Source organism: Cryptomeria japonica, chromosome 3 (assembly GCF_030272615.1).
Source record: "Cryptomeria japonica chromosome 3, Sugi_1.0, whole genome shotgun sequence".
NCBI lineage: Eukaryota > Viridiplantae > Streptophyta > Pinopsida > Cupressales > Cupressaceae > Cryptomeria > Cryptomeria japonica.
The window spans coordinates 845,237,202-845,265,067 of record NC_081407.1 but is presented as its reverse complement, the minus strand read 5'-3'; positions in this window follow the sequence as shown (position 1 = coordinate 845,265,067).

The window sequence follows — 27,866 nt, the reverse complement described above, 5'->3', positions numbered from 1 at the left end:
TGGGAAGGCTACACCAAAAGATGAAAATAGTGGAGAAAGAATAAAAAAGACCAATTAAAAATTGTGACATGATAAAACTCTTTGGAGACCCTATTATTTACATACCAAGTTCCATTCTTAAGGATGAACTCCTCATGAGTAGCTTCAACAAAATGAAAGAGAGAAAAAGGGTTCTAGACAATATCAATTGATATGAATCTGACATGAGACATGGTGCTTGTTGAATCACTCTTTGTGTATGATTTTTGGGGGATTTATCTAAACAATATCTTTTCTAAGTAAAATAATTGATCCATTTACAATATCTATCAAACTCTATGATGGGTAATGATGTCATGGAAATGGGGACAAGGCAACAAAAAAGTTCAATGTTAATAAGTTAGTTTCAACCATAAAAACAAAACAAAGAACTAAAAACCATTCCAAACATATCAAGAGAGATTTCAAAAAGCATGAAAGAAGTTTAACAAAATAAAAGAAAGGAGAAGAGCCTCCCTAAGATGCTTCCATGATGCCTTTTGATGCTTCTCCCTTGTTTCTCTCCTCTCCAAGTCCCAAATGAGTGTAGCTCTCAGCTTTTAGCACTAGCCATGGATGCCATAGGGAGATTCAAGATGGTTGAATATGATAAGCAAATACTATGCAAGAGTAGATAGTGATGCTATGAAAAAGCTCTATGCTAATGCCAGTATAACAACACTACTCTAAAATGCTTCCTCTTTTGCTTGAGGAGAAGGGTTCTATTTATAGAAGAAATAGGGAAATGAAGGGTTAAGATTGAGCAATCTTAACAAGGGTTAGGATTGAAAGTTGGGGATCCATGTGCACAATTGGCACCAATAAAATGGTGACAAGTTTCAACATAGGATTGGGTTGAGAGAAGAGGTTGGAGGCATTAAAGGCCTGAGAAGACCTCATGGTTATCTAGAAGGCAAGGGTCAAGTCTAAATTAAGATTACCCACTGGATTAAGAGTTAATCCAAGGATAAACCTTTGTGCAAATGTTTAAGAGATAATCATGGTCAAAGCATTAATGGCCTGATGAGACCTTTGGGTTGGGTAGAGGTTGAGTCAAAACAAATGTTTTAACCATGTGGGAGGGTTGAATTAACCATTAATGGTTATTGGAGACTTTGGGGATTAAGTGGTTGAAGGTTGAAAGCTTTCAAAGGTTATCCAAGACTTTGAGCCATTTAGTGGTTGAAGGTTGGAAGCTTTCAAAGGTTATCCAAGACTTTGAGGGTTAATTTGTTGAACACACAAAGCATTAATTGCTTTTCAAAGACTTTGGAGTCTTTGAGAAGTGACTCCAATTTGCTTAGGAATGTGACAATATTTAGGGGATGGATTAGGCTAATTAGGAAGGGTTTAGAAGAATCTAGAAGGGGTTTAGGCATACAAGTGGATTTTGTAGGAAAATGCAAGTGGGAGAAATTTTGGTATTTTCAATTAAAATAAAATCATTTATTTCAATTAAATGGTGTAATTTGCATTTGGATAAATATTCAAATAAATATTAATTTATTTAAATGAGAAAAATGAAGATAAAGCATTAAAATGCTTGAAGACTTTGAGGGAAACCATTAAAGGCTTGAAGACTTTAAGGAAAACCATTAAAGTCTTAAGAAGACTATAGAAGGAAGCCATCAAGTTTGAAGACTTTAAAGCCATCAAGTTTGAATACTTTAAGGGAAACCATTAAAGGTTTCAAGTGGGTGAGGATAAATAGGATTTTTTTTTTTTTTTTTAAAATAAATAATTTATTTAAAATAGTTGTGCAACTTGTATTTGTAGGAAAATGCAAGTGGGTGGAGGATAAAGGTGATTTAAATAAATTATTTATTTAAAATAATTGTGCAACTTGTATTTGTAGGAAAATGCAAGTGGGTGGAGGATAAAGGTGATTTAAATAAATGATTTATTTATTTAAATGTGAGAGGTGGGATTTTGGGGGATTTAAATAAATATTAATTTATTTAAATGTGAGAGAAGATTTAATTAAATAAATATGATTTATTTATTTAATTAATGGTCTGAATTTGGTTAAGTGAATTAAATCAAATAAATTGAATAATTTATTTAATTAATAGGAGAAGAGGGTTAAGATGAATTAATTAAATATATTAATTTAATTAATTATTAATTGATGGTTAAATAATCAAATAAATATTAAATATTCATTTAATTAAGTGGACAGATTTATGTGACTACATTTGCCCCTCTTTGAGACGGTGCAGTTTATCGCGTCGTTTCAAAGAAAGAAAAATAGGTGTGAAGAAATGCCCCATAAAATGTAAATTTAATGGGTGGTATGCCCCCTCGAGAGATGGGCCGAATGTTTTTGAAAAATCGGGCGATCTCTCGAAAAAGAATGAAAAGCGGAGGGGAGGTAGAATAGAAGAAATTAGAACTAATGATGAAAGAATGGGAGAAAATGGAGTGAATATGAAGAAACAACAAGCCAGTGGGTACCCTGAGGTCATGCAAGAGATACATAGCAGATGTAGTGTGGGGTGTGGATTGATGCTATACAATTGATCAAAATTGTTTGGACAATCTGGTGCAATCGGTTTAATTGCCCCGGTCAAGTCAAAGCGTGACAGTTGATGTCAGTTGGTCGCTTGGACATGATAAAGTCTGAGTAAGTGAATCAAAGTGACCTGATGTGACTTAGACAATTGATGTAATTGTCCGATGAAGTCAAGGTATATGAAGCAAAATACTCGTTGAGACGTAGACAATTGATGTAATTGTCCGTTGGATTGTGTTTGATTGGTTGATCAATTGATAGTGTGTGCATGTGATGGATGGTTGTGGGGAATCATGGCAGCCCCGTTGAGACTAGGTCATTATGATAAATGCCTGATGTAGTCTAGGATTACCATAATCGATTACCTGTTGAGACCCGAAGATACTTGATCAGAGTATCTGTTGATAGTCTAGGTGTGTGGGAGTCGATGTATCTGTGTAGATAGAGTAACTGGCTTAATTTTGTGGATGAGTGAGGATGGGAAGCGATGAAGGGATTAGGATGATGTTGATGATCAAGATAGGGAGGGTGAGGGGGGATTTGATGTTAGATAGAAGATATGGAGGACTTATGACTCATTCCTATGGAAGAAGAGGAAAATAGAGTATGCATTATTATGACTATGTATGCATGATATGCAGCTATTATGAATGTATGGATGGGTGGAATGCAACGAAATGCAATATATAAAGATGAGATGGAATGACGATCCATGGTGCTTTATTTTTCATCATTGAGCTTTAAAATGTTGTAAGAAAATACAAGCAACTTGACATAAAGATTCAAGATGACCAGAGTATTTCTTACATGGATTTTATATAGCAAGTTAATACAAGCAACTTGATATAATGGATCAAGTTGACCTGAGTATTGCTTGCGGAACAGACAAGGATTATCTCCTTTCGTGCATGACTTGGATCGTCCTCCTTGATCTTAGGTTGATCAGATCCTGAGACAAGTGCATACCGTAATAAGAGATAAAACCTTTATCCAGTTTGGATGAGGTAGGAGGAACCAAAGAAAAAGCATTGTACCTGCAAACAAATAGTATATACATAAAGAATAAAGAATAAGGATCCTTGGTAATGGTTCATGCCCATATGGTCGAGGTATACGCTGTAGTCAGCAAGCCGTAATGATCTATGACTGCATTTTGCATAAGATCATGTAGCTTGGTGAACTTCCCACGTAGACACCATTAGTACATGCCCCAGAACTTCATCGGAAATAATGCACAAACGATACAAAACAATGTTGAAAAGATCCCAATACAGATAAACAAATGAATTACTCACAAATCAACCAAGTATTTGATAGCTTAACATAATTTTCTTGTCAAAGAAAACATCATCTTGTCTTTGTTTTGGTAAGGAAGGATGCATCCTTGTTTTAAAGACGGGTTGGATTGTTGATGTCAATTGTTTTGGTTTGATTGATAAGTGGTCAGTGTGTGAGTAGTTGTCAATGTTTATTTTGTATCTGATCGGATAAATATGTACAAGGTGTTGCCATGTTTTTGTGTGATTTTTGATGGTTTTTCTGATGTTTTTTGGATTTTGTGAAACAATTTTGAATGTTTTTGGTATTTTGAGAGTCATTTTTGAATGTTTTTGATATTTTCTGATGATTGCCTGAATGAAGAGCGTAATGATATATAAGACAATGTAGAATCCACTTCCATCATTAGGGTAAGGGTATTGCCCCCAGTTTGTAGACCTGACTATGAAAAGGTGGGATGCTAGACGCATGGAGTACTTTCTTAATTGCAGATCAAATAACAAGCCATGGTTGGGATGGATGGATGTATGTGTGCATGAATGTGATCGCAACAAGTCTGAAAGATAATGGAGCTATTGCCTTTACGAGTGGCACCTGTTTGCCAGGTTTTCACCATCGTACTTACCCAAGGTGCCACCGGAGTGGTTGTTCACCGTTTGGATGCATGATTTTTCTTTACTTTTTTTGAATGTTTTTGTATTTTCTTCAGGAATTTTCTGAATGTTTTTGGTATTTTTCTGATATGTAGGGGAGCCTGATGCTCTGTACACCTTAGGTATAAAACCGTTTGAGGTGCATGCTATTGATTGGGTCTGCGAGTGGTTCTCCATCTGATGTGGCCAACTGATATGCCCCGGACCCAAATACAGCAGTGACAACATATGGGCCCAACCAGTTTGATTCAAACTTGCCTTGATGTTCTTTGTTTGGTTGGTTGCGAGGATTTTCTCGAAGAACAAGATCACCTACCTCAAATGTACGAGATCTAACTCGGTGATTGTAGCGTCTACTCATGCGCTGCTGATAGGCTTTGAGGTGATTGTATGCAGCTTGTTGCTTCTCATCAAGTAACTCTAAGTCCTGAAGACGGGATACTCTGTAGGCTTCATCATCGATGAGATTATGCAAGGAAACTCGTAAGGATGGTATCTCGACCTCAATAGGTAAGATAGCTTCAGCACCATAGACCAATGAATAAGGAGTTGCACCTATAGGGGTTCGAATGCTAGTTCGATATGCCCATAGCGCTGGATTCAATTGAACATGCCAATCACGACCGGCATCATTGACTGTCTTCTTTAGGATCCTCAATATGTTTTTATTGGATGCTTCGGCCTGACCATTGCCTTGTGGGTAATAGGGAGTGGAAAAGCGGTGTTGGATATGAAATTTCTCACAAAGCTCACGAACATCCTGATTTTTGAAAGGAAGACCGTTATCTGTGACAATGGACATGGGCACACCATACCGGCAGATGATGTAATTGAGGATGAATGAGGCGATCTGCTTGCCGGTGACTTGGGTAAGTGGAACAGCTTCGATCCACTTGGTGAAATATTCGGTGGCGGTAATAATGAATTTATGGCCGTTGGATGAAGATGGATGAATCTTACCCACAAGGTCAAGGCCCCATTGACAGAAAGGCCATGGTGTCATGATTGGTTGCAGTTCCTGGGCTGGTGCATGTATCAGGTCACCGTGAACTTGACATTTCTTGCATTTCCTGACAAAGTAGTAGGAATCCTTTTCCATAGATGGCCAATAGTATCCAGCTCACATGAGTTTCTTGGCTAGTGACGGACCACTTGAGTGAGTCCCGTAAATTCCTTCATGTACCTCTTCCAAAGCCTTTTTTATCTCACCTTGTTCCAGACATCGAAGGAGAGTACCATCAAGACCGCGTCGGTATAGGGTTTCGGCAATAATGGTATATCGAGCAGTTTGGCGAATGAAGGTTTTAGGTTGGTTATTTGATTGGTTGGGAGGAAGGGTGTGATCGCGGAGATAGGTGTAGAACTCACCGTACCGTGGGGATTCAGAACCAACAAGGCAACATATCATTTCGGATTCGGGGATATCATAAGCGGGGATCCAAAGCTGTTCGACCAAGAACTCGTAGCGTGTTGAATTCTGTGGAAGATCTAGGAGAGATGCGATAGTAGCCATAGCGTCAGCAGCTCGATTCTGATCTCTTGGTATCTGCTCAAAAGTGATAGTAGTAAATGATGTCTTTAGAGTGTCCACCATTTGCTTGTATGGCATGAGTTTATCATCTTTGGTCTGATATTCATCAGTTGCTTGTCGAATGACCAGTTGTGAGTCGCCATATACTTGTAGTTCTTGTAATTTCCATTGTATGGCTAATCTGAGTCCTGTGATCAAAGCCTCATACTCTGCTATGTTGTTTGTGCATGGAAATGTGAGCCTGTAAGACTTTGGGATGCTATCACCTTGAGGTGTGATAAACAAAATGCCTGCCCCCGAGCCGTGCCTAGTGTATGAACCATCAAAATATAGTTTCCATGGCTGTGCTTCTGTGATCATGAATATCTCTTCATCTGGAAAATTGGAAATGAGAGGATGATCGCCTATGAGTGGTGCATCGGCCAATTGATCTGCAATGACCTGACCTTTGATAGCTTTACGGTCCACATACTCGATGTCGAATTCACTTAGAATCATTACCCATTTAGCTAAGCGACCTGTCAATGCTGCTTTGTTAAGTAAATACTTGAGTGGATCAATCTTTGCAATGAGTTGCACCTTGTGTGTTAACAGATAGTGCCTCAGTTTAGTGGCTACCAAGATTACTGCTAGGCAAGCTCACTCAATAGGTGTGTAATTGAGTTCATAGCCCACAAGTGTGCGAGAGATGTAGTAAATAGCACACTCTTTTCCTTCTGCATTATGTTGTGCCAGTAGTACACCCAATGCTGTACTTGTTGCTGAGATATAGAGCAATAATGGTCTACTTGGATCTGGTGGCATCAACAATGGTGGATTCATGAGATAGTCTTTAAGTGCCTGAAATGCTTGCTGGCATCTGTCATCCCATTGGAAGCGTATGTTCTTGTGTAGCAGGTGTGTGAATGGGTGACACTTATCAGCCAATTGTGCAATGAATCTGCGGATGGATTGAAGCCGTCCTTGTAGTGTCCTTAGCTGACTGATATTCTTTGGAGGTGGCATGTCCATGATTGCCTTAACCTTTGCTGGATCGACCTCAATACCTTTGCTTGAGACAATGTATCCTAGAAGCTTCCCGGAGGTCACTCCGAAGACACATTTCTTTGGGTTGAGTCGAACATGATATTGTTCCAGTCTATCAAAGATTTTATCTAAGATGTGAAGATGTCCTTCTCTAGTAAGTGATTTTGCTAGTAAATCATCCACATAATCTTCCATTATAGTATGCATCATGTCATGGAAGATGGTGGTCATTGCTCTTTGATAGGTCGCTCCTGCATTCTTTAGACCAAAAGGCATTACATTCCAGCAGTATGTGCCCCATGGACATGTGAAGGCTGTCTTATGTTGGTCCTCTGGTGCGATCTTTATTTGATTGTATCCTAAAAAGCCATCCATGAGTGAAAGCATGGCATGTCCTGCTGTCAAATCTACTATGATGTCGATATTTGGTAGAGGGAAGTCATCCTTAGGACATGCCTTATTCAGATCTCTGAAGTCTGTACAAATGCGGATGCCCCCTTTTGGTTTGCCAACTGGTACAATGTTGGAGATCCATTCTGCATAATCAATTGGTCTAATGAAACCAACATCCAGGAGTTTCTTGAGTTCTGTTTTGACTAGCACGGCAATCTGAGGATGCATCTTACGAAGCTTCTGCTTGACAGGTTTGGCTCCTTTTGCTACTATGAGATGATGCATGACTAAATCAGGATCAAGCCCAGGCATGTCTGCATATGACCATGCAAAGTTGATCTGACGCTGTTGGAAGAACTCTATAAATTGAGGTTGTTCCTCTGGAATGAGAAGAGATGCCAGATGTATGATATGAGGGTTTTCAGGAGTCCCCACATTGTATTCTTTGGTTTCCTCGATAAGAATCGTTGATCGTTCCTGTTGTGTACTATCAGGGAGAATGTCAAACCCTTCATCCTCAGGTGCCTCAGAGAGGTTTTCACCATTGGATACGCTCTTTCTTTTTACTTTTGTGGGATCAAATAGTGCCACAGTGTGGTTTTCACTGGAAGATCCATGTTTTAATGTTATATTTTTGCAGCTGAAGGGTTTGGCATCCGCCCCGAAGTATGCTGCGCTATTAAGTTCAATGGCAAATCCAGCTTTGTGATCCCCGCTTGGTAGATTATCCCTTAATTCCAAAAAGTCAATGATAGCCTCATCGTTTTGGAAGAGGTCAAGACATGGGGGATTTGGTTGATTCCATTCGATGAGTTCAGGGTGGATAATGGGCATTACCTCATCGATTAAGTTAAGTGCGGGAGATGTATCAGTGAGGGTTAAGACAGTGTGGTGAAGGTCGTTGATGGTACTCTCCCTGTCAGAATCCGGCGTAGGATGAGACGTAGGGTCTGTGGAAGATGTTTCCAGCTCAGGTACCCAAGTGGTCTTTATCTGTGCTTCTCCGTAAACAGGGATGTCTTTGCGGGGTGGAGGTGGTGATGTGTCTTCCTCATCTGAAGTGTTAAGTTGCACTGAATCGAATTCCCACTCATGTGAGTCGGTCTCTGAATCACTCTCCAGCATCCGATTGCTATACCATACTGGGATGTCTTTGGAGTTGAACACGGCAGGTGTGATTGGTTTATGTATCTTTGTGGTGATCGGTGCTGCAGGAACTGTGATGGGGTTTAAAGGATTTGTTACTAGAAGTATTGGTAATGGTGACTCAGTGGCTTCTGCTGGAATTACTGGCGCCATAGATGTTGCAGCGGGTTCTGATACAGTTGCTGCTGCTATTGGTGTTGCTGATAGGATTACTGGTTCGTTTGATGGGATGAGTGACATTGGTGATGGTGGAGTTGTGAGCCTTGAGGGGGCAGTGGGGATAGTGCTTGATGGTGCTTTGATTATGAAAGGTATCCTCTTTGCAGTAGGTGGGCAAAATGGTTTGCTGGGTTTTCCTTTGAATCTGAGTTTAGGAAGGATCTCTTTTTCAAAGCCAAGGCCTGTATTACCTTTGGGCTTGAATTCTGGTAGTAGCGGTTCGTGTCGTCCTTGTTTGCAGTATCCCAAAGCACTCTGACCATCATATCCCATTCTTTGCTTAATGAGGAGGCCTTTGCCATATTGTTCCGTAGGAAGTGTAACTTGCGGTTTGTCAGTGGTGATGGGATCTTTATAGATCCATTCCGCTAGGTCCTTATCTTGTGTCTCTTCCTCTTGACTCTTTCCAAGGATGAAAGGCGTTAAGGCACATGCAGGCATGTTTAGTGGTTGCTGGAGTAACTGCTGTGGTTTACCATGTGTTCTAGGAGAAGTAGGCATTTGTCCCACACAAAAGAGCTGACTCAAGTTGTATTCTCCAGGACCTTCCTCTGCGACTTTCATCTTAAGCTTTTCTTGCTTGGGTATAGGAGTGTTTGAACTGGCAAGAGAGGCGGGATTTACATATGATGTGGAGGAAATGGCTTCCCTATTATTAGGAACAGTAATCTCTGGTTGATGGCTGATATTATGGCAAAACGCAAAGGGATTTGCATCGCCCAGGATTGTGATCTCTACACCGTTATGTGGGAACTTGATACATTGATGGTAGGTAGATGGAACGGCTTGCATGGCATGTATCCAAGGTCTCCCTAATAATAGATTATATGGCAGAGGAAGGTCCAAAACCTGACAAATTATGTGTTTTACCACAGGGCCCACTCGGATGGGTAGTACCACAGCTCCTTTGGATGAACGCTCTGCATCATCATAGGCCTTGATGGTGATCTTCTTGCGAGGATCCACTGATTCTAGTGCATATCCCAATGCTGTGACCAACTATAGTGTACAAATGTTTAGGCCTGCTCCATTATCTATCAAGACTCGCTTGATCCTGTGTTGGTTGACAAATCCTTCAATGTGTAGCGAAGCGTTATGAGGTTGTTGGAAGGAAGAGTTATCACTTTCGGAAAAAGTGAGACAAGGTGATGACTTTAGACTTCCAACCATGGCTTGAAATTGGTCCGTGTTCAGGTTTGCAGGGACTGACGCCTCTTGGAGTGCTTGATCCAAGATTGTTTTATGAGAGGGTGACAGACGCAAAAGCTCCAAGATGGATATAAGTGCAGGGGTTTTGTCTAATTGTTCCACAAGATTGTACTGCTTTGGGATGGAGGTGGTGCCTTGTGGAGCTGCCTTGATGGTGACCTTGCCACGACGTGTAACAACATTGCAATTTGAGGTGGGATTTTTGAAGGTGATAGTTGCAATTTGTTCACTGGCATCATACAGGTGATTGACAGTGTAATTATACGCAGCTTGCGTATAATCAGTGGTATCAGGACCTCGTCTGGACGTGGAAGGACCCCTTTGATCTTGCGATGGAAGTGGATTCTTGAACATCTGATGATCATTATTGGTTGTTTTTGGGTCATGTCCTTCAATTTCAATTTCTCCTCGGTCAATAAGATCCTGAATGAGATCTTTCAATCGATGACAATTACTTGTCTTATGTCCTCTTCCTTGATGGAACTCACAATGTTCAGTATCTCTCCACCATGCCGGTTTGACTTGAGGCTCATAATTTGATAACTTAGGTAGAGTGATCAAATTCTGAGAAATGAGTTGTCGCATCACTGTTTCAATGGGTTCCCCTAAGGGAGTGTATGTGCGTTTTTGTTTTTGTGGACGAGGTCTTGGTTCATCTTGAGATGTGATGCGACCTTGATTAGGAAGGACATTTGTGTTATTTTGAGGTGGAGGATTTTGTCCTGCAAACCGAACCACAGGTTGTGCATTTTGGACAGTCCGAGCATCCACAACCCCATCATTGACGATATTCTTATTCTTGTTCCAGAAGTTCGGTTTATCGCTATTGAAGCGCGGGCGAGGACCATCTTTGGGTTCATTAAAGATTTTGATGAGTCCTTTTTTGATGAGTGCCCTTTCACATTTTATACCTTTGGTGATCATATCGTTAAAAGAATCTGTGTCTTTGACATCCAGGTGAAATTCCATTTCTTCGTTTAAGTTGGAAATGAAAATTTCCACTAGTTCTCGTTCAGGTAACTGAAGAGAACGTCTGCTAGACATTTGGCGCCATCGTTGCAGGAATACTGAGAATAATTCACCTGGTTTTTGTTTGGTGTTGCATAGATCAGCCATGGTGATGTCGCGTTCAATATTATAAGAGTAATGAGATAAGAACTTCTGGATGAGTTCCTCAAATGTTCTAATGCCTCCTGGAAGTCGGGAAAACCATGATGTGGTTGTTCCTCCCAAGCTTTGGGGAAAAAGGCGCATTAGGTATGTGTCTTCATATGCAACTTCGAGACAAGCGGAATGAAATTCTCGGACATGATCGCGGGGATCTCCCTTTCCTCTATATTTTTCGAATTTTGGTGTTTCGAACCCGCGTGGAAAGGGTGGCATATAAAGATTCCTATCAAACAGATAGGGACAGATGTCGTTAAGTGAGAATTGATTGGTCTTAACACCACTATGAAGTTGTTGGGCGAGATTCTCGACTTGTTGCCGCAACATCTCCATTTCATTTGGAGGAGGAGGTGGTGGGTTACCTCGAGGGATGTTATATCTGATGTGATTTCTACCTCTTTCCTCCTCATGGCGACTTTGTCTTTCTGATGCTTGTCTTAATTGGGCAAGATCAAAGTCCGAGGGGAGTTTGGCTCCTTCTTGAGCGAGTCTTAAAAAGTGAGCATCCGCATTGCTCCTTAATATTTCATCAAATAATCTGTTAAAATGAGGGTTATGCTGAACCCTTTTGATTGTTGAAGGAGTGGGACTACTTGGGTTTTCATCATTTACATTTCCTCCAAGTGCTTCTTGAAATTCATTGAGATTGTCCTCTTTTTCCTCAATTTCTATTTCTCGTTGCCTTGATCGCGATCGGGTTTGAGCCATTTTGTTTGCAAGTTTGTTTTGAAGTTGATTGAAGATGATGATGAGTTGGTGATGAAATGAAAGATTGATGATTGGTGATTTGTGTTGTATGGGGATCTCTAGCACTTTTAAGGTAGATGTAACCGAAATTCCTTTCTTTGAATTGCTTGTTTGTTTGATAAGTTTGGATGTGATAAGGTGTAGAGAAATCTGAGATGTGTTACAGATTTTGACTACCTAGTAATGAGAGGATTCACTCATGAACTAGTTTTAACCTGCGTAGATGTGTCTCTTAGGGTGAGCTTATCCTAGATGTAGAAACAATCTAAAAGTGATGTGATGTGTTTGATTTCAAGCAATATCTAAAAAGGAATCGTGGGACAAGAACCTCTTAATGTTTTGAGAGTTGGGATGGATTGATGATGAAGTGATGATGTATGAGTGGGATGATGGATGAAAATGTTTTCAACTTTCAATAAAAACTTTGTGTCACAAATGGGACAAACTCTTCTTCTTCCCTTTCAGACGTTGGTGGCACTTCTCGAGCTGTGTTGTAGGTGATATAGATGTTTGGGAAGAAATTGGGATTAATCTTTCCTCCTTGATTTTTGTGATAACTCAGAGCTCTATATTGCATAAAAGCTCTGTGGTTCAATGATTCTGAATCAAACTCGTTTGTTTTACCTTGAAGATAGAGACGCATGCGATGTAGAAAGACTCTATGTGAGACAAAGATTTGTCTATTGAGATAGAAGAATTTCCTCCTTTTGATCAAAGCCTTTGAGCTTAATGGTCTTCTTTTCAAGGTAATATTCTGATGACACTTCTTCTTTCGCAAGATGTGAAGAATGGTCATAAATTTTTGACTCTTTGTTTGTTTGCACTTTGTTTTTGGTATTTTTGGTTGTGTTGACAGATGTTGGATGAATACTTTGTTTTTGGGATTGATTTTCTGATTTTTCTTTGACAAGAAAACAAAGCAAGCACACAAACACAAGATTGTAGCCTCAAAGGCACAAATGAGTATGGGTCTAGATCAACCCAATCCTTGGACTTGTTTTTGACCCTTCCTTTAGATTTATTTTAAGGTGTATTTCCAAAGCCTGAAGTCGGCTCAATTCGCACTAGGTCTGTAAAACGAACACACTTCAAACACTTTTTATCCCTAAGGTCAAATGGCCAGTTGTGATAAATTTAGCCCACGTCTTGATATTTCTTCGACTTTGGTACTACATACCTTATGAATCCCGCCATGGCAGGTAAGGATGTGATATACTAAGTCTTGCACGAGCATAACAAATAGATGATCCCTATGATGGGGGAGTCACCACTTTTATCAAGCCACAAGTGACTTTTCAAAAAGCTATGTTTCTACTCAAGGAAATATGTATGGTGAGTATCTTGGGAGCAAAACCATCTATGCTCTTGCACTAAATTATACCTCAAATATCCTCAATCAATAGAACAGGTGGGCTACTACTTAAAGGTGTTTAGTCATGTTCGATGGCTTTGGACATAAGTTCATTCTGCAGTGACTCACTTAAGAGCCTTGTAACTGGTGGTGGGGCCCATTTGTCCTTTCGGCTAGTTACACTGTAGGAACAGCTATACCCAAGGCTACAGCTTTCGCTCTCACCTGATTTCTATAGCGGCTCGAAGGATTTACCGCTCGAGGTCGTTCCCAAGAGTATCGATCCCTTGGCAGGCCTCTCTTAAAAAGATAAAATTTGAGCGTTACTAACACTTTTCTCTTGCACCTAGGACCACGAGAGCCAAGGGAGAGGATAGTGTGTGTTAGAGGTAGGACCACTCGACCAACTCTTTTGCACAAGTGTGCCAAACACAAAATTCACTTGTTCCTTTTAATTTGTCATCGCAATGATTTTCTATCTATTTGGAGATGTTGCTCCAACAATCATGGTGTTCTTTTTAATTTTCAAAGGCAATTGTTTGAGTAAACTAGAATTTGAAAATCCTGGTCAACTTAATGAAAAACACGTTTGCATGAAGTAAAATTGCTTTGAAAATGAGACAAGTTGATTGTGAATTTTATTTGCACCAAAAATGGAAGTGTGGATTGTGAGTTTTATCTTGATGCAAGAAATAAAATTTGCCTTGTTGATTTTAAGCACCAAAACGAAGTTTGTTTCCTAACTTGCAAAAAAAAAAAAAAAAAAAATAAAGTTGTTTTTGTATAAGTTTGTGGTTCTTTTTACCTTTGAACAATGAAATTCTTTTTAAGAGCCCCAAACAAATGTGTGATTCTTTTTCAAAAGCCCAAATTTGAAATGTGAAGTTAATTTTAAACCAAAATAAAAAGTGAATTCATTTTTAAAACCAACTTCAAAAACAAGTTAGTAAAAAATATAAATCTACTCTTTAATCTAATTTAAATCTGCACAAAAGAGAAAAATAGTTAGTAAAATCTGCCTATTTGGTGGGCTTCTACAAGCCTAAATTTTTTATTTTTTTTTTGGTTACAAGGTGATTTGTACAATGTTTTGTTACAATAGCGCTAGTCTGCGTTTGAACAGAGGCACTATTTAACACAAACGTATTAAAAGAAAGGGAAAGACAGAGAAGGGAAAAGCACTGAAACAGGGGGAATAGCGCCAAAATAATGCCAAACGCACCAAAACAGTGTCAAAATCGCAACCTGTGTGACATTTTCAACATTCAAACATGTTATTGGTTAAAAAAAAAATGATCTTTTTGGTGTTTGGATTCACGTCGGGTTCACCAAATGATGTCATGGAAATGGGGACAAGGCAACAAAAAAGTTCAATGTTAATAAGTTAGTTTCAACCATAAAAACAAAACAAAGAACTAAAAACCATTCCAAACATATCAAGAGAGATTTCAAAAAGCATGAAAGAAGTTTAACAAAATAAAAGAAAGGAGAAGAGCCTCCCTAAGATGCTTCCATGATGCCTTTTGATGCTTCTCCCTTGTTTCTCTCCTCTCCAAGTCCCAAATGAGTGTAGCTCTCAGCTTTTAGCACTAGCCATGGATGCCATAGGGAGATTCAAGATGGTTGAATATGATAAGCAAATACTATGCAAGAGTAGATAGTGATGCTATGAAAAAGCTCTATGCTAATGCCAGTATAACAACACTACTCTAAAATGCTTCCTCTTTTGCTTGAGGAGAAGGGTTCTATTTATAGAAGAAATAGGGAAATGAAGGGTTAAGATTGAGCAATCTTAACAAGGGTTAGGATTGAAAGTTGGGGATCCATGTGCACAATTGGCACCAATAAAATGGTGACAAGTTTCAACATAGGATTGGGTTGAGAGAAGAGGTTGGAGGCATTAAAGGCCTGAGAAGACCTCATGGTTATCTAGAAGGCAAGGGTCAAGTCTAAATTAAGATTACCCACTGGATTAAGAGTTAATCCAAGGATAAACCTTTGTGCAAATGTTTAAGAGATAATCATGGTCAAAGCATTAATGGCCTGATGAGACCTTTGGGTTGGATAGAGGTTGAGTCAAAACAAATGTTTTAACCATGTGGGAGGGTTGAATTAACCATTAATGGTTATTGGAGACTTTGGGGATTAAGTGGTTGAAGGTTGAAAGCTTTCAAAGGTTATCCAAGACTTTGAGCCATTTAGTGGTTGAAGGTTGGAAGCTTTCAAAGGTTATCCAAGACTTTGAGGGTTAATTTGTTGAACACACAAAGCATTAATTGCTTTTCAAAGACTTTGGAGTCTTTGAGAAGTGACTCCAATTTGCTTAGGAATGTGACAATATTTAGGGGATGGATTAGGCTAATTAGGAAGGGTTTAGAAGAATCTAGAAGGGGTTTAGGCATACAAGTGGATTTTGTAGGAAAATGCAAGTGGGAGAAATTTTGGTATTTTCAATTAAAATAAAATCATTTATTTCAATTAAATGGTGTAATTTGCATTTGGATAAATATTCAAATAAATATTAATTTATTTAAATGAGAAAAATGAAGATAAAGCATTAAAATGCTTGAAGACTTTGAGGGAAACCATTAAAGGCTTGAAGACTTTAAGGAAAACCATTAAAGTCTTAAGAAGACTATAGAAGGAAGCCATCAAGTTTGAAGACTTTAAAGCCATCAAGTTTGAATACTTTAAGGGAAACCATTAAAGGTTTCAAGTGGGTGAGGATAAATAGGATTTTTTATTTATTTTTTTAAATAAATAATTTATTTAAAATAGTTGTGCAACTTGCTTTTGTAGGAAAATACAAGTGGGTGGAGGATAAAGGTGATTTAAATAAATTATTTATTTAAAATAATTGTGCAACTTGTATTTGTAGGAAAATGCAAGTGGGTGGAGGATAAAGGTGATTTAAATAAATGATTTATTTATTTAAATGTGAGAGGTGGGATTTTGGGGGATTTAAATAAATATTAATTTATTTAAATGTGAGAGAAGATTTAATTAAATAAATATGATTTATTTATTTAATTAATGGTCTGAATTTGGTTAAGTGAATTAAATCAAATAAATTGAATAATTTATTTAATTAATAGGAGAAGAGGGTTAAGATGAATTAATTAAATATATTAATTTAATTAATTATTAATTGATGGTTAAATAATCAAATAAATATTAAATATTCATTTAATTAAGTGGACAGATTTATGTGACTACAGGTAACAACCATCTAAATCTTGGGAAGTCAAACCAACCAAAGCTATCATGTCATACCACGGTTTGTATCTTACTAGACAGTTGAATTGCAGATATGTTTGGATTGAGGGGGACTCTAATAGTATTATCCAATGTCTCAAGGCTTTTCAAAATCCTTCATGGTCCATATGCAATTGGATTAAGGCATCTATGGATATTAGAAATTGGTTTGAAAAATGTTTTATTTCACGTCTATAGAGAAGAGAATGGGGTTGCTGATTTTTTTGCAAACTATGGGGTTAAAAGTGATAATATAATGTATTGGAGAGAGGATGACTACTTGCTAGTGGTTGTTGGACTATTTATTGTCTATGATAGGTTACATGTGAAACTCAAATATTTCCAAATTTTTTATGAGCTCTATGTCATTGATTTACTTGTTGATTATGTAGAGTTCATTTAGTATGATGAGGTGGAGGTACTTGGAAGGGTGTTCTAATAATTTTCCCATTTCCTCACACACTTTCTAGGCTATTTTCTTTCTATCCCTTATTGGTTTTTCTCTATATTTCTTATTTTTTAATTTAGCAGAGGTGTTGTGCAGGGCTTACATCATGGGGGGTGATAGAAAGAGATTAAAACCCATTAACTATTATAAGGAGAACAAGAACATGACTATATAGAGGATACTGGACAAGGAGAATGTTACACCATTTTGTAAGAGACTCCATGTCTTTGACCCTAAGGTCACTACCTAGTTTGCTAATGGCTAGAAGAATAGCCATATTACCTTGTTCAGCCAAAATTTTGATATTACCAAGGAGGTCATCTACTAGGTTACGTGTATGCTAATGGATGGTGTCAAAGTGTAAAAGGATAAGAAGCATTCTGAAGTGATTATCAAGAAATCTTGAAAGGGAAAGGAAAAGGAGAAGTTGTTGAAGCATCCCAATGGTGGGTATGACTATGATTCCTTTCAATCGATTTGGTTAGTGGTTCTAAAGGTACTTATAAAATATTTTTCCTTGAATTGTCATTTTAATAAATTTATGGTCACCATTTTGTGTCTCTCAATCACCTTTGAAATAGGATTAGGATCTCTATCTCTTTCTATCTTTTTTCCTTAGTGAATGCTAGCATTAAGGATCATAGGAAGAACCCTAATAACCCAATTTTACATAAAGGGCTTCTAGTACTTATTTATAAGCACTAAAAGTAGTTTCCTTCTCCTTTAAAAAATGTAGAATTTCCCTTGCTTCTTATAAGGAAGTTATGGGCTCTAACGATGAGGGGTCAGACAATCTATTTTCTAAAGTGAACATGGTTGGAGTACTGATGCCAATTTTGATCCTTTTTCTTTGTTGTGGGAGGGAAAGCTTCCTAGAGTTGGAAGAAGGTTTTAAAGAAGAAAAGGGTCTTCCTTGTCTTTGCTAGGAAGGAAGACTCTGACCCCTCAATTCATAGTGTTTGTAGAAACTCTATGCCTTCTACTGACAAGAAAGGAAGAACCTCTTTTTCTCGTGATTTGAATCTTGAATTCCCCCTTTCTTAATCTAGAACAGGAGAGCCCTAATTATCTTCTGAGCATTGTCAGGAAGGTAGTGGTGGATAATTTCAGAATGAACATGTGGGTTTTTCATGAAATCAATGATATCCACCTTAATTTGCAGGCTGTTACCAACAATCAATATAAGAAACTAGATTATGAGGGAAGATTTAAAGGCCTAGAATCTAAAATAAATATGTTGAGACTATGAAACTAGATTACAAGGGAAGATTTAAGGGCCTAGAATCTAAAATGAAGAACATAAATGACAATCTCATCACTCTAGTTTCATTCACCCACAAGGTTATCAAGAATAGTGCAAATAGCATGAACACCATGGTAGAGAGATTTGAGAAAATACATTAGAATAAGATATAGGTAGTGGATGTGGATGTTGTTGATAAAGGAAAATAGTTTCCCGATGAGGAGTTGGGTCCCTACAAACAAACTCATCCTAATCTGAAGAGGGTTGCTGACCAAGTAGTCTAGGACATTTTGAATATTAAGAAAATATCTTTGAATATGTCACAACTTGAAGCTGAAGTGGTTGACACCTTAAAGAATCTTAATTAGTTCTCTTTTTATTTTTTGGTCTCTTTTGGTTTTCTGCTATTAGTTGGTTGCCCTTTCTCCATGTTTTCACCAATGGCAACATTTTGTAACTAAAGGTTTTAGGTCCCTTGAAAACTTGTTTGGTCCTTAATAAAAAATAATCCAACTAAAGGACAATCATAATTCATACTTTGTGAAACACCTTGAGAAGAATTCTTTGTGGCTAATTGTCTAGAGGAGCCATCACAAAAATTTACCAAATCATAAAGATGAATAAAAATTGTGAGGTTTATTCTATTAAACTTTATATTACCATAATACATTATATTTGATGTGAAGTAGTCACTAGTTTATTTGAACCTGTTATTTTAGTTAGTAAATTTACTTTATTTTAAGTCAATATAGAGAAAGTAACATGAAAATAAAAGTATGATTCTTAATGCTTAGAAAAAACGCATATGTTTAACCTTTCAAAATTAAGTTAATCTAATTTCTTTTAGTTTGATTTATATTTTCTTAATGTCTTGTATGAATTAATAGAATTATTTTCACAAAAATAAATCTTCATTCAATTGACTTTTTGTGCAAATTTTTGAGGTTCTATTTTCACTTTAAACTAAATTAAACTAGATCAATCAATTGTTATGAGCGACATTGATTTATATGAATTCCATTTCACAATGTTGTTATTATTATCTTCCATCTCTATTCTTTGTACGATCCTTGAAAAATAAGTTATAAAATAAGTGGCATATTATTGAACAACCACAATTATAGAAATAAAATAAGTAATCCCTAGATCCTTTGATAAATTAATCGAATATTATTTCCCATGTAATAAGAAATTTGGAGAACATTTAGAACTAAATATGACACTCTTGAAATTGTTTACCAAAGAACCACCTTTTAGATTTAGAATCTAACATTAAAAATGTCAAATGGTTTAATGAATAAATCATATAAAATGATATAATATAAAATTGACATTTCTTATAAATGAGAAAATTAATAAAAGATCACTTTCACTATCAATAAAAAAAATTCCAAAAAAATGGAGTTAATCATTATCTCATTCTACTACATATTGTCGTTGAGTGAAGAGTTTTTTTTATCCACTTAAAGTTATAAATAAATGAACACTTCATTAAAATTTTGAGCATATTTTCGTATATTACATTTAAATGATTTAAAATATATCTATTAAAAATTCTCTATCTACATAGAAATCATACAAAACAAGAAATTATAGAAAGTGATGCATAAATCATAATTATATTGTGTGCTATTAAATAAATTAAAAGGAGGGGAATGCTACTCTATGATTTAGTGTATATGATGTCAAATAGCACGATCCTAAAAGTCATCAAAATTGTACTTATAGAATAATGACATAATAAAATATTTTAAATTAACCATAACCTAAGAATATTAGCACAATGAAGATTTTCAACTAAGAATTTAGTTTGCTAGTTCTATAATTGAGTATTGTTTTCCATAAAAGTGGTTCCTTGCTATATTATATAGGTTAATGTAAAAAATTAATTGAAGACCCGCATAAAATAAAATATGTTGAGAGGGCATAATAAACTTGAATAAATTTCAAGTGCATATAATGATTAGAACAATATCATTAGAGTATACTAATAATTTTCCTACGAAGTTAAGGTTAGTTGAATATTTATCTACTCAAATTAACATAATATGTCTTATAATTTTATATGTTTTAAATAGCAAGTCAATATTTAATTTATGTGTTTCTTCTGTTTTTCATATATGATAAATATGTAGAATTTGATTATATGAAAAAATATAATATATTTTAATTTATCTTTATTTAGCTTAAAAATTTAAGAAAAAAATTGATATTTACGGCTTTAGTTTCTATTTGTGATTACTTCTCTTGTAGAAGTTGTAAAATTTCTTTAAAATACTTAGCAATGTCTTTTACAAAAATATATGGTATTATATAAGGCACCTTTTGTTCTCTTGCTTCATTAGTTCCTGGTATTATAAACTAGGTAGGAAATGCGAAAACTAGTTGTTTGCAAACAACAATGATTTCGAGGGAAAAGGATAGTGACACTGGTTTATGAGAAAGACATCTGCCACCTTAACAGAAACTAGCCAAAAGCATGACTAAAAAGGTGAAACGGGCGATTTTTGAATTATGCTCCATTATTAACCTACATTTTCCCATGGTTATTTGGTATTCATGTAATTAAATAATTGTGCTCTAGCATTAGGGGCATGGATTTTATTAGTTGGAACTTTTGCCACATGTCGCTGCCTTAAAAATCAAGTTTTTAGTTGTCAAAAGATGACCATCTAGTGGTATTATGGCACATGTAAGAGAATCCTTACATCTGTTATTGATAGTCTATGATGCATGTAAGAGTATCTCCTATATTTCTGGGATTCTTAAATGACAACTTGTAAGATGTGTAATGTCATGTAGGCCTCTACCCGAGGAGAGAAAAATAAGGAAGAACTCCAAAAATTGAGGACCCAATATATAGAGAATTCCCAAACAATATCAACAAAGACAACTATGCTGATATAACCTAGATTCAGGGCCAAAGGAAACATTAATTTAAGGCTATCGAGAACACCATACATAGCAAGATGGTAGAACCATCTAATACGAATTAGAGACCTCGAAGGTCAAATACAAAGAAATCACATCAAGAAGAATCTCATTACACAAGATGAATGACCATGAAAAGATCCCTCTAGAAGCCACCAACACACAAAGTAGAAGTTGCATCACATAGGAGATGTAACTTGGAATCTATGCTAAGAAAATGAACTCCAAATAAACTCTAGAAGCTCATACATAGAAAAGACACTAAAGGAACCAACCCATAGAGTGAAGCAACTCACAAAATACTGTAAATAATATCTTTCTAGCATCTAAACCCCCCTCCCCCCGCTTCCATCATCATCTCTTTCCTCATTACCTCCTTTCTCCTAGTGTTTTAGAAGCACTTGATTACACTCTCATTAGTATGTATTATACATGTTAAATTAAGAAAAGAGAATTTGTTGATAAATATCAAGAAAAGTAGTTTCATGAAATTAAAATTTGATCTATTTGGGATTTATCATTTTTTTCTTAAGGATGGAATGTGAACCTAAAGAAATTTAGGATAATTATGTTTTGGCCAACACTAGTAAGTATTGGGGAGGTGAGATATTTTTATAGATTTGATTTTTTTTATAATACTTTCATTTCAAGTATTATCGTTATTTTTACACCAATGGTAAAGACAATGAGAGGATATTAGAAGGCGTTCAAATGGACATCATGTGCACAAAAGAGTTTTAAACTATCACTGGGGCTCCACTAGGTAGGCAATATTATATCATGTGTGTTCATATTGGGGGATTTAATATCCCAAAAAATGAGCTTAATATATTGCCTATCTATTGAAATTAGGGGTTTTTTAATTCAAGATATTAAAAAATACAATATCTAGTGAAAATGGGGGAGTTTTAAATTTGCACTATGTATTGGGAGGGGGTGAAAAAAAAGAATTTAGGGCAATATTTTTTGAAAATAGGTGGATTATTTAATATGCCATGAACGCACATGATATAACCTAGGTTCACTAAGTGAATCTCTCATGTGAACTATTAAGTTCAAGGTATCAAAATAACCAATGTTAACTTTTCCCAATTTTGATAAAGTGTTTCATATTCATTGTGATGCTAATGGAAGTGCAATAAGAGTAGTATTTAGTCAAGAAGGTACACAAATATATTATTTTAGTGAGAAATTAAATGATGAAAGGGAGAGATGTTTACTATATGATCAAGAGTTTTTCTGCCTAATTCATTCTTTGAAGAAGTGTAGACATTATTTATTATTGCAGGAATTTATTATGAATACTAATCATCAAACCTTAGAATACTTGAGAAGTAAAGGTAAATTAAAAAAAAACACACATGAGGTTGGGAGAGTTCATCTAGGGCCATACAAATGCATTGAAATATTGAAATAGAAATTCAAATAATGTTATAGATGTGTTGAGTAGGTGGATGAATCTATTGAAAATAATTAAATTATCTATAATGTAATTTGATGAATTGAAACTCTAATATTAAAATGACCCATATTTTATAGAAGTTTTGAAAGAAAGTAGAGACCTAGTAGTGATTTACAAAAGAAATTAACAAGACTATTTCATTCTAGATGATATGTTGTTCAAAGTAAATTAAATAATTCATTCTTAGGAGTTCAATGTGGGAGAAATTGATCATTGAGAAACATAGTGATGGATTAGTAGGACTATATGGTATTTAAAATATGGTTAGCACAAACATTATTTTTATCCTCAAATTTATAAGGATGCGAAAAAATGAGTTCAAGAATATATAACTAATCAAGTTGCAAAAGGAAGTGGTCATAATACTAGATTGTACCAACATCTATCTATACTAGAATAACCTTGGGAGGATATTGGAATGGATTTTATATTGGGATTATAAAGATGTAGAGAGGACATGATTACATATTTTAATGGAAAATTAATTTATTAATATGGCTTATTTTATTTCTTGAAAGATGACAAATAATAATGTACATGTTTCTACCCTTTTCTTCAAAGAGATTATGAGATTGCATGGATTAATGAGAAGTATAATTTTAGATAGGGGCACCAAGTTCACATGATAGTTTTGGAGAATATTATAGAAAATGATGAAAAAGATTTAAAATTTAGTAGAACATTTCATCCATAGATTAATAAACAAATAGAGGTAGCGTATAGGAGTTTTTTAAATTTTTTGAGATGTTTGGTAAAAGATAAAATGAGATATTGGGACATAGCTATTTGACAAGAAAATTTTGTATACAATAATTGAATAAATCAAAGTATAGGAAGGAACCTCTTTGAGATTGTGACTAGATTACATCCTAATGGAGTATCAAACTCAAGTTATCATTGCAAAGGAAAAAATGTGCATTAAAGTAGACAAATTTATAAACTACATGAAAACAATGCACAATCAAGTTAGGGAACACTTGGAGACGATGAATAGAAAATACAAAGGTCAAGTAGATGAGAAGAGAAGAAACACAGAGTTTACAATTGGTGATGAAGTTATGGTGTATCTAAAGAAGCAAATATTCCTAGTAGGCACACACACCAAGTTAAAGATGCCAAAATTTGGTCCACGTAAGATTCTCATAAAGTTTGATTTAGAAAATGTTTTTGATATAGAGTTAACAAAAAAATTATCATATCACCAATATTCAAGATTGAAAATCTTCATAAATAGTAGCCAAGTGGCAACATCATGGAATTCTATATTGAAAGGAACAACTATTGAAGCAACAACAAGAGAAATTCAAGTAGATTTTAGAAAACAATAGTACAATAAGTGGATATTATATGAAACATCTAGTGAAATAGAAAGGAATTATAATAGAAAAATCATCATAGATTTCACAAGATAAGATAGAATTCCTTGGATTTTCTATAGAACTAGCCAAGTGCAAGATTCACTTTCCAAATAATATCATTCAGTGTCTAATGTAGGAGCATCCTAGAAAATCTTATCACATTACACCAAATCACATAAATTTTTCATGTAATAGAAAATATATATCTACAAAATAACACTCATATACTTGGATTAGTTTTCAAGAAGATATATCACAAATAGAATATTGTAGTACAATGTAGATAGTAAAGAGTTCAACTAGAAAAGAATGTGGAGCTTCTTCATACCTTGTGGTGTGAATTCTAGGACATCATGAGGAATATTAAACCCAAAGGAACCCTTAGATTGGAGTAAATCACATTTTATTAATTCTTGAAAATTCATCATGAAAAATAGGCCAACCTACAATTTCATAGAACATTGAGTGTTGGGAAACCTACGATAGGTGTTAATAATTCTTAAAGATCATAGATCTTATATATGAGAACATATTTCCTTAATCATGAGTAATTTAGTGATAGAATATTAGAGGGTTTGGTGGTTAAATTAGCATAAGGAGTTAGAGTTAGGTGTTTGAGTCTTATTCTAAGTTTTATTGTCATATTTGTATGTAATATTTTAATTAGCCTATGGAAGCTTGAGATCCAATATGTATTCTCCATGTAGCCAACAAATAATTATTCTATAATATCTTTTCTATTTGAAGAAATGGAATTTTTTTATTTATTTATGATAATTCTATTATGTTGGCTTTTGGTTCGATGATTGGAAAATCATTTTCTTAGGCCTTCAGCTAAAGGCCTATGATAGGGTGGATTGGAGTTTTTTATTAGGATGCTTCATGCTTTTGATTTTGGTGATTGCTTCATTCAATTGATTAATCAGTGCATTTCAACTCCCAAGTTTTTGGTGTTGATTAAAGGATCTCCTTCTAGTTTTTTCTCGGCCTCCAGGGGTCTCAGACAATGGGATCCCATCTCGCCATTCTTGTTTATTATTATGGGAGAAGCTCTCAGTAAGATTATTCTAAGGGAAGTCAAGGTTGGTAGACTTAAGGGTCTTAGACTATCTTCAAGCCCTCAAATTTGTTCCCATCAACAATTTATGGATGATACATTGCTGATGGGGGAAAGTTTGTTCAAAGAGGCTAAATTGTTGAAACAACTTCTTTCTCTTTATGAAAAGGATTCAGGGTAGAGGATTAGTATCCCTAAAAGTTCAATCTTCTTTTTGAATACCCCTTCTCATAGACAAATTAAGATTTCTGAGGTCTTGGGGTGTAAAATGGCCTCTTTCCTTGATACCTATTTAGGGCTCCCTCTCTACCAGGATCTGGATTCAAATGCTTTTTGGTCTAATCTAGTTGATAGGTTCTAGAATAAACTTGCAGACTAGAAAGGGGCTTTGCTGAGCCAAGATGACAATCTTCAACTGATTAAAGCTTCATTGTAGAATCTCCCTGTTTTTGCCATGAGTCTTTTTAAAATCCTGGCCAAACTTGTTGATCAAATGGAAAATATCCATAAGAACTTCTTGTGGATAGGAACTGAATCTAAGAATCACCTTCATTTGGTTGCTTGGGACAAAGTTTGTATGCCAAAAAAACTCGGTAGGTTGGCCATTAGACATATCTGTGATTTTAATATGGCAGTGTTGGCCAAACGATTTTGGAGAGTGATTAAGGAATCCAACGAATGAACTACTATCATTTATTATAAGTACCTTCATTCTTCCCAATCTTCTCAAAATATCCTTGAAGGTTTTGGTATGGTCTAGAATGTTTCTAGCCTTTTGTCAAGCTTTTTGAATACTAGAGCACTCATCTCTAAAGGGTCAAAGTGGTGCCTTGGTAATGGTCGAAACATTCATTTCTAGGAAGATTGGTGGGTTGGTGATAGCCCCTTAATTGATTGTAGTTGGGTTGTCCCTTTCATGGAGTACTGTAAAGATTGGATTGACTTCTTGGTTACTGATTATATTAGGGATGGTAGTTGGACTGACCTGTCTTTTCTGAATCTGTTTCTCCTCCCTCTCGAGAAATGGCTTTCTTTTATTCACATTCCCTCTATTCCTGTTGAAGATTCTCTAGTCTAGGTGGGATCTTCTTCTGGTGGTTTCTTGGTCTCTCAAGCCTTTGCTTTTCTCTCAAGATCCTATGCTCTGACCCCTTTTTGGTCTTGTCTCTGGAATAAGTTCCTGATCCCCAAAATTAACATTTTTCATCTGGCTATTTATGAAAAATAAAGTGCTTTCCATTGATAACCTCTATAGAAGGGGGATGTTGTTTCCTAATCGCTGCTTTCTTTGCAAGGAAGAGGTTGTGGATATTGCCCATCTTTAATTACATTACTCTTTTAGTCAGGAGATTTGGACCCATTTTTTTGACATTTGGGGTATTAGTTGGTGCTTCCCCTTGAGTTTGCTGGATTATTGGCTGCAATGGTCATGTCCTTCAGATAATCAGGCTCTTAAGTTTTTTTAGAATTTTATGTTCCCTCATGTGGCTTGGGGCATTTGGAAGGAAAGAAAAATATTTAGATTTTTAGAGACAAGGACTCTCCGGCTACTATGGTTGCTCGTCGTATTCAATGCTCTATAAAGGAAAATTTCATTGCATCTTCCCCCTCTCAACAGTATGATTTGGTTATTAATTCTTCAAAAATGGACTGGGACATCATCAATAGATGACACATTGATTGGGATATTTCTAGACCTACTATTAAAATGAAACATACAAGACCCAAGATTGCTTGGATTGCTCCTCCGAGGGGGTGGATCAAGATTAATATTGAAGGGGTGACCAAAGGTAATCCTGGGCCGACAAGCTGTGGGGGAGTTGCACATGATTACAATGGTAGGACTGTCTCGACAGTGGCACTCCCACTGGGCACCTAGACAAACCATTAGCTCACAGACATATTTGTGAGTAATTGAGATAATGGGGTGCTATGTGTGTATGGGGCAGAGTTCAGAATCGACGGATATTTCATTGTCAAGATTTATGGGCTCAGTATAGAGGGCATAAAATTCTTCATGGAAAGGAAGAACTTGAAAAAAGCCCTCTCTGTTTTCTACAATAAATAGAGTGAAAGAAGTAGGGTTAAGAAGAACCTGGATGGTGGCTAGAACCGGTTGGACCTTTAGAGTCTCTGGGTAGACATGGCAGAATTCATTATGAGGTACATTACCCTTAATAGTCGCTTTTCTAGCATTTTTTATTATAGGGTTAAGAAGAACCCAGATGGTGACTACAACCGGCTAGACCTTTAGAGTCTCTAGGCAGACATGGTAGAATTCATTATGAGGTACATTACCCTTGATGGTCACTTTTCTAGCATTTTTTATTACCATTTCACAAGTCTGGAACATTTTAGACATGACAAAAGAATTTCCATTTTGTTTTACTTGTTATCTTCTCTAGAGTTATCTATTAGTAAGAATGCTAAGAATGAGGATAACTCGATTCTTCATGAGGGTTTAATCCTCCTAATCATGGAGTATGCGAAGGCCCATGAGGTCAAACCCTCCCATGCTCTAAAAAACCCTAAGTCTTTAGCCAGCCAGGAGGTGCATGATGTATCAGATACAGAGTTTGATGATGCAGAGGTTGGGAAAGCTATGGATTGGAATGATGTCGAGGTGTCAGACAATTCAGATTATAAAACCTCAAAGGAAGTGGGGGCCCTGAAAAAGACCATTCCTAATACTAGCAACAATAGAAAAAAAACCCCTAGATGGGCTGCTAAAAAGAAAAGCCTTGTTTCGCAGACCCACATTTTGGGCTCGCAAAATCGGAAAAAATAGAAGACTAGAAATAAGATAGTGAATCTTGATAAGGAGGATAATGAAATAAAACATGACATCCCCCTCAGTGTGGA